Below are 18,277 nucleotides of genomic sequence, written 5' to 3' on the forward strand. Positions count from 1 at the left end.
GTACACTTCACTTTAACGACGTTTTGGTTAAATACAAGCTAAACAATGTTTTGTAATAGAAAAACATAAACTCTATTTTAGACGGCGTTATTGTTTTGTTAGGCCACTGACGTTGCAATAGTTAGGTCACTGTATAACAAAACCCGTGTCTAAGCCAAGTTTTAAGTATTTTTTGTAATAACACCATAAGTGATTTTTAAGTGAGTCATAATGTTAATATTGTGCTTAAGGACGTTTTAGCCAAACACAAGTTAAACACTGCTTTGTAATAGAAAAAGATGAACTCCATTTTAGACGTCGTTATTGTTAGGTGACTGTTTAACAAAACACATTAATTCTAAGCCATGTTTAAATATTATTTTTGTAATAACATCGTAACTCTGTATGTTTATAATCTTGGTCTACAAATGAATAAATGTACTACAACTAAAATTGCAAAATTCATACGAGTTTTTTTTTTAAATTATGATGTAATTGCATCTAAAAATTATTTTATATTAACTATTCTTATTTATGGCTACTCCTAAACATTTGCTATTTGTTATTACTGGAGTTAGAGATGGTTATAATCGTATGCAATAACAATCTCGAGTGAGAATCAATTAATGATTTCCATAGCGGCTAACATGTCTAGTGAACGCTCACCTTTACACACTCAAACCTCAGTTCGACTGTATACTTGCTATCGTTCGGACGCTGTCAAACGTAGCCGTTCCGTTTTCTTTTTCAAATTTTTTTAAGTTTTTCGATCAAACTTTTAAGTGAGCAGTGTTTCTATTATAATTATTATTGATTGATTTTTGCTTGTGTTTGGATTTCTTTATCGGATTTCATTTTTTTGGTAATGTAAGTATGTACCTACATATATTTCTGTTTGTCTACAATATTTTTTCTTCGATTGATTATTTTTTTTATATGTAGTATTACGTTTAAATATAATATCTTAATTAATAAGTTAAAAATTTTATTTTTACTATACTACAATACGTTAAAAAAAAATTTTACTATCTATGATTTTATCAATTACAAAATCAATTAACAATTAATTTAGGCTAATTAGTGAGGTTTGGAGGAGAAATTATGCTTCGTGGTCGAGGGACAATATATATAAATATTTAATATACTATCTCTTATAAATGTAAAATTTACGAACGTGATGGAGGCATTTCATTTTCGCGTTATTAATTTTAATTAAAGACATTTGCTTTTAAGTATCATAAAACCGCCTCTTAATTTGAAATAATTTATGGAAATAGTTAAAATTTATATAATTATATTAGTAGGATATTGCTATATTAATTGTTATAATAAATCAATCTCTATATAAACTTTTTATAAAATAAAAATAGATTGTTCTTATTTTGAATATATACATGTTATAAAAAGTATATTTATAAATAGTTCGATGCGCTCAATGAGCGCATCGAACTATCGACTTATCTATATGTAATATATATCTATATATATATATAAGAGATTTCCACGTATATATATAGACACTCATCACGATATCTCTGGAACCATTAGAGCTAAAGACTTGAAATTTGGTAGGAGTATTCATTTCACCGAGTAGAGGTCAGCTAAGATTTTAAGAAATTCCACCCGCAAGAGTTTTATTTTTATTATGAACAGAACAACGTCTCTCGGGTCAGCTAGTATATTATATAAGAGATTTCCATCTATATTCATCACGATATCTCTGTAACCATAAAGCCCAGAGACTTGAAATTTGGTAGGAATATTTCTTCTAACAAGTAGAGGTTAGCTAAGAAAGGATTTAACGAAATTCCACCCGCAAGAGTTTTGGAACGAATCTCCTTACGGCAGGCTTGGAGGGGATAGGGATTTTGCTGCGCGACCGAACTGAAAAAAATGTGATAGTAAAACCGTAAGAAAAAATCCGTGGAAAAAAGTGCGTGGAATAAAACCGTTAAATGAGACGTGCGCAGGCGCGACAGTCGCATACACAAGCGAGTAGTGTATATATTATCAATATTATTATATTAATATATGATAACGATTATAGCAATATTAGAACGATTTTTTTTGCAATTTGTGTCGATTCTACATTAGCCGAAGGAACTTCGTTCCTACCTGGTGTCCCACAAATGTGGTGTACATTTGATTTGTATTTTATTATGATCAGAACGACGTCTGTCCGGTCAGCTAGGATAGTTATCTCTCAAATATATTTCTGGCAAAGTATATCATCCAGTATTCTATACAACACCATGGTAATGTATTCTATACATTGCCATGGTGTTGTTACCATTGGACCGACCAGGCAATGTATGAAATATTATAATTTTCCTACTTTGCTGAGGCATTCTATACAATAATGAATACGCTGCCGGTGATGTGTGTAACGGAGGGTAAACGAATTTTAAAGACCATTTTAATATAACACAAACAATTATCTTTTGTACAGTTTTGATCCTCTTTCACTGAGTTCACCAGTGGGAGGCTCCTTTGCACAGGATGCCGGCTAGATTATGGGTACCACAACGGCGCCCATTTCTGCCGTGAAGCAGTAATGTGTAAGCATTACTGTGTTTCGGTCTGAAGGGCGCCGTAGCTAGTGAAATTACTGGGCAAATGAGACTTAACATCTTATGCCGGAAGGTGACGAGCGCAGTTGTAGTGCCGCTCAGAATTTTTGGGGGTTTCAAGAATCCTGAGCGGCACTGCATTGTAATGGGCAGGGCGTATCAATTACCATCAGCTGAACGTCCTGCTCGTCTTGTCCCTCATTTTCATAAAAAAAAAAATAAAAAAAACTGAGGCATTAGCTTGATTTTTGAAGCAATATAGCTATTTGCATAGCGTTATGTCGGCATTATACTATAGGGTAGTGCAGCGGAAGTAAATAATATGTTACCCAAATAAAATTTGAAAAACAAAATTTTATGAACGATGCGGGATACGAACCCACGACCTCCGGCGTTCGGTGCTGGTGCTCTAAACCACTGAGCTAACCGTTCGATTACCGCCTCGTTATAAAATTCTGTTTGCTTTGTTCAACTCTCAGGTTGTGGCTTCATCTACAGGATCTACTTTACGGTTGATAACCTGCTCAACCCCAATTTTATATTAGGAAATTGACTTGAGATGTCGCTCTTGTAAATCTAAACAATTTGTTATGTTTTTTAAGTGATAACCCTCACTTGTAGGATTATCATAAAATTTTGTTTTTCAAATTTTATTTGTGTATTAATCCCAGAAGTGAGGGTTATCACTTTAAAAACATAACAAATTGTTTAAATAATATGTTCATACTTCAAAAAAAAAACTGTGAGAGAACGTGCCATATACCAAGTGAGCCCACGAGAATCTCTAAGAAAAAATTCAATGAAATTCATATTATGACCATGTATGGTCAATATATTTATAGCAATCTCCTGCACGTACCTAAGCATTATAATTTATACAATAAAAAAGTGACAACCATAATTTAAACACTAAAATAAGCTTAAGTGCCCTCTACTAGGCTCTGTAAAAAAAACAATTATTTTGCATGCAATGGTATTAAATTTTACAATATATTACCAAAAAGTGTATGTGAAGTATCGATAAATAAATTTAAAGCTTTTATTAAACGCAAACTTATGTCGGAGGCTTATTACAGTATGAATGTACAAGTTTTCGTTTTTAATTCAGAGGTACGGAACCCAAAAGTGAAAGTGTTCTTTATGACAGAGTCAAACACACTACAATTGTCATAATATTTGCACCTTCCCCTTGAATTCCCATATATATGTTGCCTATCGCTACATGCCTAATATTCATCCTAGATTTGTTTTGGTTGTAACAACTGCTGTGCAAAAATATACTTACATGGTATTTAAATAAAACACTTTTTAAAGGTTTAAAACGCGTGTAATTCTAACTTTGTTTTTACATTAGATTTTTGCGTAAAAATTACATTTTTATTGATGTTTTACTAAACCCGACGTTGTAAGACACCCAGTCCCTCTGAAAACCAAATCAGGAAAGGTCTTGAAACATCGAAAATAATAATAAAAATATAACTTTTACCCAAAAATCTAATGAAACAACCAAGTTAAATTACACGCGTTTTATTCCTTTAAAAAATATTTAAATGTGTAAAAAAACACTCGCGTTAATCAAAGAAAATGCTACTTACATAGTATGTTAAAAAGTTATCAAAATATTCAGAAGATGTTACAAACCCAATTACAAAAGATAAAGATAATTGAATGTAACATGATGTCATTTGAATTTGAACTTGTTAGAGACGTATGATGCGAGGTAATAATATAAATTGCGATAGGTCTATGTAAATAACAGTTAATAATTGTAAAGGCTTATAACAGTTAATAAATTGTCTAACAGAGGGCTTGGAGTGAAGGCGTGTTGCAATTTCATTATTAATTTAATCTGATTTCACACTTTTAGACTTATTAAATAATTGCTTCTCCTCGGTTGTTCGTTTCTCAAAAGGTTTCCATTCTAACGAAATTGCTCTTTGCAACTTGACACGGACCTTAAAGACTATGTCTGAAACACATTGACGTAAAATAAACAAATGCTTAATGAATAAATATTGGAGAACGAAGCCCGATTAACATGTCAGGACTGTGGTTAATCGTTACACATAAATGTGAAATGATTTTATCTACACCCATGCTTTAAATCCTCTGTTAAAGATTCTAAAACAGTTAGCTTATTGCCAACATTAAAACACCCAATGTCCTAATAACCATTACATTATCCAAACGAGTGTTGTAATCAAATTTAGTACAACATTATATCATCCGTTTCAATAATAACACTCCTTTGGATGATATTATGGTTACTAGGACTGGCTTTTTTAATGTTAGCAGTAAGCTAACTGTTACAGAATCTTTTATAGAGGATTCATATTATGGGTGTAGATAATCTTGTATGCAACTGTTGATAATTAGGTATTAAAAGACTCATACTATTTTCACCCACATTCGTGTTTTAATACCCCTTATTACACAACAGTTGCATAAATAACTATTACAGTTTGATCTGTAACGGAATATTTCACGGTTATTTTCATTTCATGTCTTCCGCACCATATTTTGTACACGTGTCCCCAATATATCCCTTTTGCTGAGATTTAACATCATTAATATCAAATCCTGTCTAAAAATCTCTCAAAAACATAAAATTAAGAGCTCAACACGCACAAAGAAATTTTCACTTCATAAAATGTTATAAGTCGTTAAGTTATACCATGTATACACTATAATTGCTTAGTTCAGTTAAATTTTAAAGTGTTTTAATAGTAATTTATTAAAACTGACCCGACAGACGTTATTCTGTACATAATAAATAAAAGACTTTTTTTTAAGAATTTGTCAATAATTGTCGTAATGATGAAATTGTATCACAGCAGAACTGTCAAACCGTGCGTCAATAAATTGTCTCATAGAAAATATGTCCATACAAAACAAATATTGGAAATAAAAATAATTATAGGTCCTAAATAGAAATAAAAACTATCCTATCTCTTAAATTAGACTAAACTGCACTCCATGACGTAATGCATGACATAATCCTTATTAAAAAATCTATTGATTAGGTTAGGAGTATATCGCGGACAAACAACGTGACACGTAATTTATATATACACACTAGCTGACTCGACAGACGTTGTTGTGTAGATAATAAGAAAAAACTGTTTTATAGGAATTCGCCAATAATATTTAAAAAAAACATCAAGAATTATTTCGTAAAAAATGCTCCCTGTTGTTATAATGAAATTGTTTCACAGCGGAACTGTCAAACCGTGCGTCACTGAATTCTCTCATAGAAAATATGTCCATACAAAACAAATATTGAAAATAAAAATAATTATGGGTCCCAAATTGAAATAAAAACTATCATATCTCTCAAGTTGGACCAAACTGCACTCCATGAAGTAATCCCAATTAAAATCCGTTCATTAGTTTAGGAGTCCATCGCGGACAAACAACGTGTCACTTAATTTATATATATATTAAGATTAAGATAATACAGATGTATTAATTATTAGGTTGTATATGTGTATGTAAATGTGTTAGATGAATCGACAGCTATCTTATTATATTATACCTACATCGCCATTATAAAGCTGATCCCTAGTGGGTGTGCAGCGTGCAACCAACTGTGGAAACTGAATGTGAAATTTGTTGGCATATCATGTTATGTGAATGCTTCACTTGTCGACAATTTATGTGACCTACATGCATGTTTGTTTAAAAGTTCGTGCTGCTACAAAATTATGTTTCTTTTCGGCTTGAGAGTTAGTTTCAAACAATATTAAATGTATCGTTTACTGTACGTTCTATAAAAAGTGTGAATGCCTATGTAGCCGCTTACTTTTCTTATTCTTTGCCTGGCCCTTTCCCATTTTATTTGGAGTTGGCCCTCCGTATCATATGTCTCCAGGTGGCAGTTCTAGGTCGTCTCTTTGTCTATTTGGACTTCTTTGAGGTTCTTATTTACTATAGACACCAATGTGATTCGGGGTCTTCTATATCTAGCACTTTTCTGCTCATGTAAGTTTATGCTCGCCTCATAACATGTCCGTACCACCGCAGACTCTCTCCTGCAGTTTATATGGGATAGGTGGATGTAGCCGCTTACTTTTATATAAACTTATTTTATTTTTCCATATTGTATTAATTGTTGCCTTTAATTACAATATTGGAATGTCTTCACCATAAACAGCTAAAAAATCCTGTACTGCATAGACTACAGCTTCATCATCTTCGAAGATCTGCCCTTTCAAATAATAATTCAACCTTAAAATAGATAGAAATCACTGGAGGCTAGATTACGAGAATATGGAGGATGGTCGAGTATTTCGAAGCCAAATACCTCAAGTTATAGCAAGAATGATCATGTGAGCCGGGGGCTTATCTTGACAATTTTTTTTTCCAACTTAGAATTGAATTTAAAGAAAACAAAACAATAATTTTCAGTTTGACTCGCCGATTGTAATTTTGAAGCACATTTAAATTATTTTTTTAATTATCAAATATGAATTGAATTATTATTATTATAAGTTATGTCCACTGGGTAATTAATGTGAAATATTCTATGATTGTTATCTCAGAAAGAAATTCTCAACTCTCCAAATGATATATTACAATGATCTTAAACACGAACAAAACCTATTATTTCTAATGATTTTCTAATTAAGTTTTGCATCAAGATCGTCGAGTTTATAAAGCATACTTTGTTGAGACGTGGTTTGTATAGAACGGGCGCGGGCGATTCACTCAACGGTTTCCAATGAAGTAATGCGGAACGAACTGAAAGGAATGCTCTTTATCTATCACGATATATGAACATTTAGAATGATTTACCAATTAGATTAATGCTAAATTATGTATTAATACATTATATAACCAGATATCCAAATCAATTAATCAATCAATAAGTTTGGTTTTAGACAGTTTTTATTTATTATTAGAAAATTTACCCGCAGAAACATCGTCAAATTCATCAGATCCCTCTTACTACCGGTTTCAAAAATTAAACTATATAAAACTGGAAGTTAAAACACTTACAAATAGTCACGGGGCAATATTTCGTTTCAATAAAGAAAGATTGATAGAACTACTAACGAATTTAACAAGTATTTATTTATCGCCTAATTTTGGGGGATGGGAAGCGATTGGTAAATTGTAAATTTTTGTTTGAAAACATATATTTTTCATACTATGATAAACTCTCAAACTAACAAGAATACAACTTGATGAAATTGATTTTGTAACATTTTAAGTAGGTAATTACAATTTTTTACTCTTAGATCATTTGTACATCTAGATAGACTATGCCAGCTGTGAAAACGTCAAAAAAATATTGAGTTCAATCCTAACCTCTACTTTGAGCAATTCACGCACACTAACACAAAGTGTCATACAAATTGGGAGTGTAAGACGTAGCTTGTCACGCACACTAAACTAATATTCCTGGACTGTTTTTGTCTAACAGAAAGAGACTATCTAAGCGTATAAATTATCTAAGGCTTTTATTTGAGGCAGTTGGATGAGAAGAATAAAAAATATAGCCTGGCACATCTATTCTTGGTGACCTTGTGTGCCCGGTAATAGATCTGCTAAGATCCCACATCTGGTCTCCGGCTTAAACACAGACCACAGAATTTAAGGGCTTAAGAGACCAGCTTCTCAGAGTAACAATTGATTTCTTTGGATTTCAAAGCATTTGAAATGTGTAATTACTCATTAGAATTTTCTTAAAATGCTTGTTACATAATTATTAGTTATTTATGCAAATGTTGTGTAATAAGGGGTATTTAAACACGAATGTGTTAATAGAATCATATGAGTGTTGTAATACCTAATTATCAACAGTTGCATACAAAACTTTATCTACACCCAGAATATGAATTCTCTACAAAAGATTCTGAAACAGTTAGCAACACTCGTTTGGATGATGTTATGTTTATTAGGACTTTGGGTGTTTTAATGTTGGCAGTAAGCTGTATAACTGTTTTTGAATCTGTAATAGAGGATTTAAAGATAGCAGATAAATGTATTTACTTAACAATACCTATTTCTAATGACAGAAAGCTTGTAAATGAGTATCCCGAAATACTGGGAGGATTTAATTAGTTAATTTGTTATTTTTTTTAAAGTGATAATCCTCACTACTGGGATTAATTACACAAAATTAAATTTAAAAACAAAATTTATGAACGATGAGGGAGCGCTCTTCCACTGAGCCCACCATTCGAGTGACGTTAAGTTCATAAATCTTCTCTTTGTTCAACTAACAGATTGTGGCTTCGTTAATATTTTTTTTGTATAAGTAATTATAAATCCAATTATTTTAAAAATTCCAAATTTCCTCGGTTATTTTATCAGTCTGTCAATCGAATTAAAATACGATCTATTGTATTTTACTTCTAAAGAATGAAATATTTCTTCAGAAGAATAACCAAACTGTATGTTTTTGGAACAAAATTGTGAGTTAAAAAGAGGTTAGATCATCGAAAGTGATTGTACGGACGGCTTTAAATTTCGCCAACTTAGGAATACATTTAACTTATACAATACTTAACACATTGCGCAAGATGCATTAGTGCTCGTAACTTACTTAGAACGTACTTATGTAGTTGGCATGATTTTAAAATATACCAATATATATCTAACCGAGGCAACTGAGAAGACCGGGCGCCACAATCTCAGCGGATTTTTTTTTATCGATAAAATAAGTTTGCAAAGTAATATTGTACAATTAAACTTATTATTTTAATAACCTGAGGGCGGTCACTCCATTTCCAATCTAGTATCATTAAGAAAGTCATTTATGTTATAGTAATCATTACCACACAAACGTTTTTTAACAATTCTTTTGAACAACGTAATACTTCTTCTGTTTTGAACATTTTCTGGGATCTTGTTGTACAAGCATATATATCGCCCCACAAAAGACTTACTAATTCGACTTAGCCGAGTAGTAGGCTTTATAAGTTTATGTCTGTTCCTGGTGTTAACATTATGGTTATGACAGTTTCTAGCAAATTCACTTATGTGCCTATGAACATACATTACATTATCAAGAATATATTGAGAAGCAGATGATCAAACAGTCAAGATGTAAATTTCTTTGAATTTTGCTCTCAATGACTCTTTAGGACCTAGGTTATATATAAATAGCGCAAATAGCCCTTTTCTGCAGCACAAATATTGTATTAATATCGGCAGCGTTGCCCCATAGCAATATACCATAGGACATAATACAAGCCAACAATATTCATGCACAAATGTAAAAATATCGACAAGGAGACTTAACAGTAAAAGTCACTTATAAAAAACATCAATAAGTGGCATGTACAAAAGATTTAGAGACATACAGATAATTTTAAATAGTGTAACAAAAATTATAATCAATTCTACAAAATATTAGCTCCCTTACGCAGGGCAGCGAACAATGAATGACATTACGACGAAAGCAGGTTGACGTCACGGACGAGTAAAAAAGGAAGGACTCCGCGCCGTGATATTAGCAAGTGAACCACCGTTATGCTAGTGTGTGTGCGGTTACGGGGGATACTAGTTACACAATTTTTTCTCCCTTAAATAATCATATATGACCACAAATCGTTTTTACACTTTTTTACAACGCACGACGGCATTTTTAAAATATTTTATTGAGACGCAAACTGATCTGTCACAGACGATGACAATTCTCATAATGGCCGCCTATCGGCCTGTAGTAGTGTAAGTGTGTGTGTGGGGCTATGTATTTACACGTTAATCGGCATGTTTTGGTGCTACACTGTTATGTAAGTGACACGGAATTCTTATTTTTTTACTAATACGTGGTTGACGTGGATATAAATAAATTGAGTTGCTGATTATTTTGAGTAAGTATATTAAATTTGCGACAAATACGATTGATGTAAATTGATGTAAATAAATGATGCATATATGTATTATTGACAACATTAATATAATAAGAAGACTAAAACAAACAAAACCATTTGAGTTAGTGTTAGTGAATTAGTGTAATACAATATAGAAGAAGTGATTTTATAAAAGACACGTGAACAATGTGACTTTCCCTTAATAGAGACATTAAGAAATGTGTTAATGGACACATTCTCGGTTTAATCTATCTAGCTGTTTTAGTTAAAGTAGAATTACTTATTAGTCTAAGTTAAGGCCCAATTGTTATGTAAGTTAATATTGTAATAACTAATAACTATATAATTATGTTCATATCCAAAAAAAAAATATTTAATATACTTAAACCTTTTTAAATTGTTTTAATTTATATTTTTCACTATATATTACTTATGTCATTTTGACACGTAGCATAAAAATCATAATTCTGATATTCATTGAATAAATATATAAGTACAATCGTATTTTAATAAGTAGGTATTGGTAGGAGATTCTTTCTTACATTTAAGACTAGGTAGTCAATCTACTATCAAAAAGAATGGCGTCATATTTGGTCTTTATAACATAGTTATTCAGTAAGGAGACTCCTTATTTATAAAAAATATGGAACGAGACGAGCAGGACGTTCAGCTGATGGTAAATTGATACTCCCTGCCCATTACAATGCAGTGCCAATTTGGATTCTTGAAAAGCCCATTCTTTGCGGGACTACTATTGCGCTTGTCACCTTGAGACATAAGATGTTAAGTCTCATTCGCCCAGTAATTTCACAAGCTACGGCGACCGAAACACAGTAATGTTTACACATGACTGCTTCACGGCAGAAATGGGCGCCGTTGTGGTACCCATAATCTAGCCGGGATCCTATGCAAAGGAGCCTCCCTCTGGTAAATACTACACTAGACTCTTAAGTTCAGACGTTTTAGGGCCCATTGAGGATTCTAGGCTTCAGAATATATTTAGTCGTTCCTCTACTGCTGTCTAGAAACTTCCAGTATTACACTATCCACAACTCGTGGCCTCTGTAAGGAAGTAATAATAATAAAGTTATAAAACATAAGCAGTTACGGCTTAGTGGTTATGGAGCCGCTCCGGTAGCACCATCGGTAATGAGATCACGTCTGCTTCACTAGCGGTGGCTAGTCGTTGTGCATCGACTGGCGAAATGACAAGTTTTCTGCTTTCACTGTAAACATTTCTAGATTTACATCATCACCTCAGTTTATTACTGTTAATGTATTTCTATAGCCATTAATAGTTAATATTTTATAATCTACATAAGTATGCTTTTGCTTTCGCATTAAATGAATTCTCGCTCAGATAAATTATAATAGTCTTTAAAATCTTTATTGTATAGGTGACTCTTTTGATCACGTCAAAACTTCTATCGAGCCTGCAATTCGTCGCGAAATGGAGTAAAATGAACCTTGTTCAATTTAACCCCGTAGATTTGTCTGCGCAGTAGGTATATAATAAAAAAAACTCATATTGTCTTATCACCGCTCTTCGACAACACTCCCCTTAATGCTTTGCCCAGTATCGGAATACTGGGTCCCGAAAACTCAAGCTATTGCCAATTCCGCGGTCATCTGGAAGGCTTCGAAGAAACTAAGGGTCATAAATAGAGCACGGCATTACTCCAGGCCAGACAATATACTAGCGCTGTACAAAGCGCAGGTCCGGCCACATATGGAGTTTGTTCTCATCTCTGGTTTGATTAAAAGCAGAGCAGCTGGAATTGTCGAGAATCCAGTGCTCTATGTACGACTAGAAGACCGCTTTATCGCTTTATTGTGTGTCTTCGACGGTATTTATCACAGGAAGTGTTTTGAATAGCTGTCAGACGTGATTCCTGCCGCCACAAAATGGGATATAATCCCCACTATCTGAATGTCTGGCGTTTTGTTTACAGTGTGGTTTTCATTTAACTTTCTTCCACATACAAACAAACTATGGGAACAGCTTCATTCCGCGGTGTTTCCAGAGCGATACGACGTCGGAGTAGTGTAGTACACCAGTGGGAGGCTCCTTTGCACAGGATGCCGGCTAGATTATGGGTACCACAACGGCGCCTTGCAATGCAATGATGTGTAAGCATTATTGTGTTTCGGTCTGAAGGACGCCGTGGCTAGTGAAATTACTGGGCAAACGAGACGTGACATTTTATGTCTCAATGCGACGATCGCAACTGTAGTGCCGCTCAGAATTTTTGGAATCTTAAGAATCCTGAGCGTTACTGCATTTTAATGGGCAGGGAGTATCAATTACCATCAGTTCAGCTGATGTCTCGTCCCTTATTATCATAAAAAACGACATCCAGGGTACCTTCACATGGAATTGTCTCAATTCAATGGCTCTTCTTTTCTTGTTCTTTAAGTAGCGAAGTATTTTTGTAAAATCTGTGGGGTTTCACGTGTTACTCCACTCGCCCACTGGTTCATGTCAGTAATCACTACGGGAACGTAAAAGCCATTAAATTAGCTTTAATATGACTTTATGCCTACTCAGCTTACTGAAATACGATAGTAGGTACCTACTCATGATCTTGGGTCATGTTGATGGTATGTGCGCGTATATAAATAAAACTTTTTTTTCTAAATTAAATGAAATTTGAAAAATACCACAACCTGAGAGTTGAACAAAACATACAAGATTTTATAACGATACGTTACTCGAACGGTTAGTACAGTTGGTTAGAGCACCGGCACGGAACGCCGGAGGTCGTGGGTTCGAGTCCCGCATCGTTCATAAAATTTTATTTTATTAAGGAAATTTATATTTGTATATTACAAAGAGTATTTTTAACAATTTAAACAAATCCGCCGTAGTGAAAATACTGGGCAAATGAGACTTAACATCTTATGTATCATGGTGGAGAGCGCAATTGCTGTGCCGCGCAGAATTTTTGTTTTTTTTTCAAGAATCCTGAGTCCCACTGCATTGTAATTGGCAGGGCGTATCAATTACCATCAACTGATCGTCCTGCTCGACTTGTCTCTTTTTTAATTAAAAATATATATTCTTCACGACCGTTGCCTTTGTTAACTGTTATCACACTCACTCTAATATAATTATTGTTAAAAAAAATTGCTATTTTTATGTCAAATGTTATTTGCAATAGATTTACAGGATGAGCTTTCGAATAAATTGAAATTAGCCAGAGTTGTATTCAAGTATGTTCGAAAACGAATATCGCATTTAGAAGTCGGATCACGTAGAAGTGCTTCATGACATAAATTAACATGATACTGGCATTCAAGCAATTATCACTCTTATACTCTATCGCGTTAAGTATAAAACAGCACCGATAGATTTATTATTCTCGTCACGCCCTATTAGGGTTAGTGCGTTGTTTTAAAAAGCCATGACTGTTTTGTCGGGTGCTAATGAATGGTGTTACATCGTGAAACTCCGGGGGCTAATGATAATACGAAATACGTTTCGAAACAAATCATTACGCTGTGAAAGTTGCGAGTGTTACATTTGATACGGCTGATGATCTGGACTTAGCCGTGAAATTTGTTGTTTGATAATAATAAGACAAAAAAAATAATACTTTGTAGCTATAATATTATTCATAATATAATAATAATACTGAAACACTCTTAAACAAATTATCTTGCCCCAAACTAGGCATAGCCTGTACTATGGGTACAAGACAATGATATATTTAATACAATATACATACTGAAACATACATAAATACATATAAACATCCATGACTAGGAAACAGACATTGATATTCGTCATATAAATGATGGCACCTACCGGGATTCGAACCCGGGACCTCTAGCTCAGTAGGCAGGGTCACTAACCACTGGGGTATAGTGGTTGTCAATATACCCAAGTGAGAGAGTGAGCGAGTACGCAAGATCGACAATACTATTCTAAAATGATAAAAAGTGAAAAAAATATTATAATAGTAGCATAGAACCCAAGCGTAAAAATGAAAGAGTGTAACCAAAAGTCGTAGATCTTTTTACCCTTTGACCGTTTGTTACCCTTAAGGCGAAGAGTAAGCAGAAAACACGCAAACATGGTGTTTTAGACAAGTTTTGTGGTGAAAGTATAGCATTTCGAGCTATGAACACTACTTAATCCTGTTACACATATCCTTAAGTCTTATTTGTAGGTTGCTAATGCTTGCTGTTGGTTATAATAGTTAACACTGCGAGCCTTTTTGAACTATCACTTTTCTTTGAAGTTAAATAAGTTTTTTGGCATGGCGTGACACATTTTTTTGGTACTTCTCTCAGAAAAGTTATTCTTATAGCTTGTACTTATTTGTGTAGGTTAATTTATTTAGATTAGTAGTGAATAACGAGGATTGTAAACATGTAAACTGTTTTCCACGCAAGAATTTTGAAAATATTGGCTTTGTTACATAGATGGCGGGCCGGCAGCCATATCGCTCAAGGTCGCTGGCATTTAGTGTCGCCTTTAACCCCCACTTCCACTTATGGCTGATTTACACGTATTAAGTTGCCAAGTCTTAACTAAATTTCAAGCGACTTAATTTAAAGTGACCGTTTACACGTAAAAAATACTAAATATCTAGTAAAACTCATTTATTCGCTCAAGATATGTAATATGTTGATTTAATACTTTTTATTTTTGTTTCAACTTCTTTAACACCAAAATTTGCAATCGCCATGGCTGACGCTATAGCGGCAAGACGATGTTGATTTGCTTGCTTATTTCTGTAATTTAAGCTTTTAATATTCCATAAACAATAGTCCTTTATGTATTCTTCAATGAACTTTATTGTCGTGTCTTCCGTCCACTTCGACATTTTCGAAAGATTTTTATTTATAAATTAAGTAGGAACTACGTTGCAATCACTCCGTGAGCTTATGCTTTTCACTTAAATTAAAACTAGACAAAAGAAAGAAAACTAGAAAAATAGACAAAATTCTATTCTACCTTGTTTACTTGCAACTAAATTCTAACTTGCAACTTCTCACTAAATTCACTGTTTCCCGTTAAGTCACTTAAAATTCAGTAAATTTTATATATTTTATAAATGACCTATTCTATAACTATTTTCCTCACGGGAAAGCATGGCCTAGTATAAGCTGGATCAGTATAAAGTGTGATAATGTAATAAAATAAAATTTGGAAAGTTGGAATTAATCATAATCTAATTTAAAAATAATGAATTGTGTTACTTACTGGGGTTAACTTGAAGTTCCGGAAGTCGTTAAATATACGTTCAATGATTTACAAATTGAATTCAATCGCAAACTATTAATAGAACTTAATAAGAATAGTCCATGTACGTTGGGCATGCAATGTCCAAAACTAATTATAGTTGTTATAGTTTCGGACAGAGTAACGTGCCTTGGCGGGGCCCTGTATAAAGATTTTTCTCGAGGGCCTTTATGAAGGGGAAAAAAAATGTTTGCATAAAATTTAAAGAAATATTTATTCATTTGTCACTTTTTCCAAAATTTTTACAAACAATTCAAATTAAATATACACTCTCCTTACCTTTATTTCGGCAAGCAGCAAAAGTATTTATTAATTTTTGCTTACGTACGTGGCCTGGCCGTATAATTTATACGACAGATATGACGGTAGCTACGCCCCTGGTGTCAGCTATATATATATATTAAAAGGCATAAATGGCATTTATTTTCTCAAAATTGATTCCTTTAGAATTCTTTTTGATGTCATTTCTTATACTACTAGATACTACTACCGCTTCGGAAACAAATGGCGCTCTGAGATAAGCGGCGCAAGAAACACTCCCAGCATTCTTTTTTTTGCGCTCTTTTCAATATAAATATACAATATTGTACAGTCATTTCTATCGCTATAAAATAATCACAATCTAGTCCCAGGCTGTCCGATCATTTAGATATTCAGCAGTGGAGTAATAGGATTTACGACAGAGCCATTTTTTTATAAAACATTTAAATTTATTTATAGATAATGCCTGAACAGTGGCTGGGACTTTATTGTAGAAGTGTATACATTTACCCTTAAAGCTATTATGTATCTTATGTTATTATCTCATAATGTTAGCCCAAATTCACCTATCCAACTTATTTCAAGATGATATAGAAGTAAATTCCATAGTAATAATATATAATAATTAATGATTCTACAATATAAACATTTATGTATTGACAATAACATTGCGTTACAAAATAGCGGAAACGAGCAAGGAAATCCACTTTAGAAAATGAAACTAGTAAAATATCAAACACACGAGTACCAACGTCGATTTTTTAATTAGTCTTTTTAATGAATGCTTTTAAGCTTATTTTTATTATCATTATTGGATATTCAATAATTATTTTATATTATACACGCTGTTCCTAAAATGACTACAGATCTTAAAGAGCTTTTTAAAAAAAAATAATGATATAAATAGTAGCATTCTTAAATAATTAATTACATTTACATAAAGGTCTAATTAATTAAAGATATATAATAATTATATTATATATATTATGCCTTATGAGGAAGCTCATTGTCTCTCAGAGGGAAATGGAGAGCGCTAGCGCTATGTAGTTTCCCTGCGAGATCGAATCAGAAATGAGGTCTGTAGGAAAACCAAATTCACCGACATAGTTCATTCACAACCCAGTTGGCTACGAAACTGAAGTGGCAGTGGGCAGGGCACATAGCTCGACTGACAGATGGGCGTTGGGACAGTAAAGTCCTCAAAGGGCGACCACGTACCGGAAAATATAGTGTTGATAGGCCCCCCACAAGATGGACCGACGATCTGGTCGCCGGAATACGTTGGATGTGGGCAGCGTAGGACCGATCGTCGTGGCGATTTTTGGGGGAGGCCTTTGTCCAGCAGTGGACGTCTTCCAGCTGAAACGAATGATGATGATGATATAATAATTAAACTATATTTAATATAATAAAGCTATTTGAAACAATAAATTAATAATAAAGCAAGTTAGTTATTATTGGTTGTATTATTGGTCTGACCAAACATTTTGATCATAGGTTCATTCAACCATAATTTTTAAAAACATTTATGAGGTTTTTAATTCCTCCTTATTCATTCATTACTGACTTTTACAAATTGGCCCTTTATATGACATTTTGACTCGTGTCTGACATTGTCAAAAGTGGGTACTGTCGACAATATTTAATCGCGACTTTACCGTGACCCACCTTAATGCGATTTTCCTACAGTCATAATAAGCAAGTAGGTAGGTGGGTAGGTAGGTAAAATTTGCTTGAACATACATTTCCGAAGTAATTGTTATCATTTTATGAGACAGTCCACCAATTGTAATACAATCTTTTTCGTGCAAATGATTGCCCGATTGCCTGCCCATTTGCATTTTCCAAAATGATGGTAATCTTTCTTTAACTTTCAATTGCTCAAATAAATTATTAATTCAATAAATTGTATAAATACACCTTTAACTTTTCAAGAATATTATGTCGATAAATAAATGTAAATATTATTCAATGTTTATTTATAGACCGCAATAAGCTGTGTATGAGGTAATGTTGTTGGAATGCTAATTTCGTAAAAGGTCAGCTAAAATATTAATATTCTCTCCATTTTTATTTTAGCTTAGAGCTCATCTTAGAACTAATAACTGGTCTTGCCGCTAAGTTCCTCTATCAGGCTAACCTTTAGCTATTACCTTCCTGTTGTCCAAACCATGGTCCTGTGCTCCATTCTATCCCCATGGATCTTCTGCAAATGAATAAAACCTTATTTACGTAAACTTATAAAAGTATTTGTAAATAGTCAGATTATTTCATCATCATAATTACAAGAACAAGTGCGCAAAAGCGTCAAAAAGTAAACTACGTAATCATTGTAAAATATTCTTAAGTGTAGGTTCTTAATGAAATATAGCCTTCGATTGTTGTAAGTGACC

At 33.3% G+C, this 18,277-nt stretch overlaps 1 protein-coding gene across 2 annotated transcripts in view; it reads left to right on the forward strand.

Moving 5' to 3' along the window:
* The first annotated feature begins 679 nt into the window (after nucleotides 1-679).
* LOC126968075 (retinol dehydrogenase 5) overlaps nucleotides 680-18,277 on the forward strand; it is a 180,134-nt gene continuing 162,536 nt past the window's right edge. For both annotated transcript variants that reach the window (XR_007730132.1, XM_050812886.1), the window contains exon 1: nucleotides 680-846. The gene's annotated coding sequence lies outside the window, so the exon portion shown is untranslated. The remainder of the gene's footprint in view (nucleotides 847-18,277) is intronic.

Source organism: Leptidea sinapis, chromosome 14 (genome assembly GCF_905404315.1).
Source record: "Leptidea sinapis chromosome 14, ilLepSina1.1, whole genome shotgun sequence".
NCBI lineage: Eukaryota > Metazoa > Arthropoda > Insecta > Lepidoptera > Pieridae > Leptidea > Leptidea sinapis.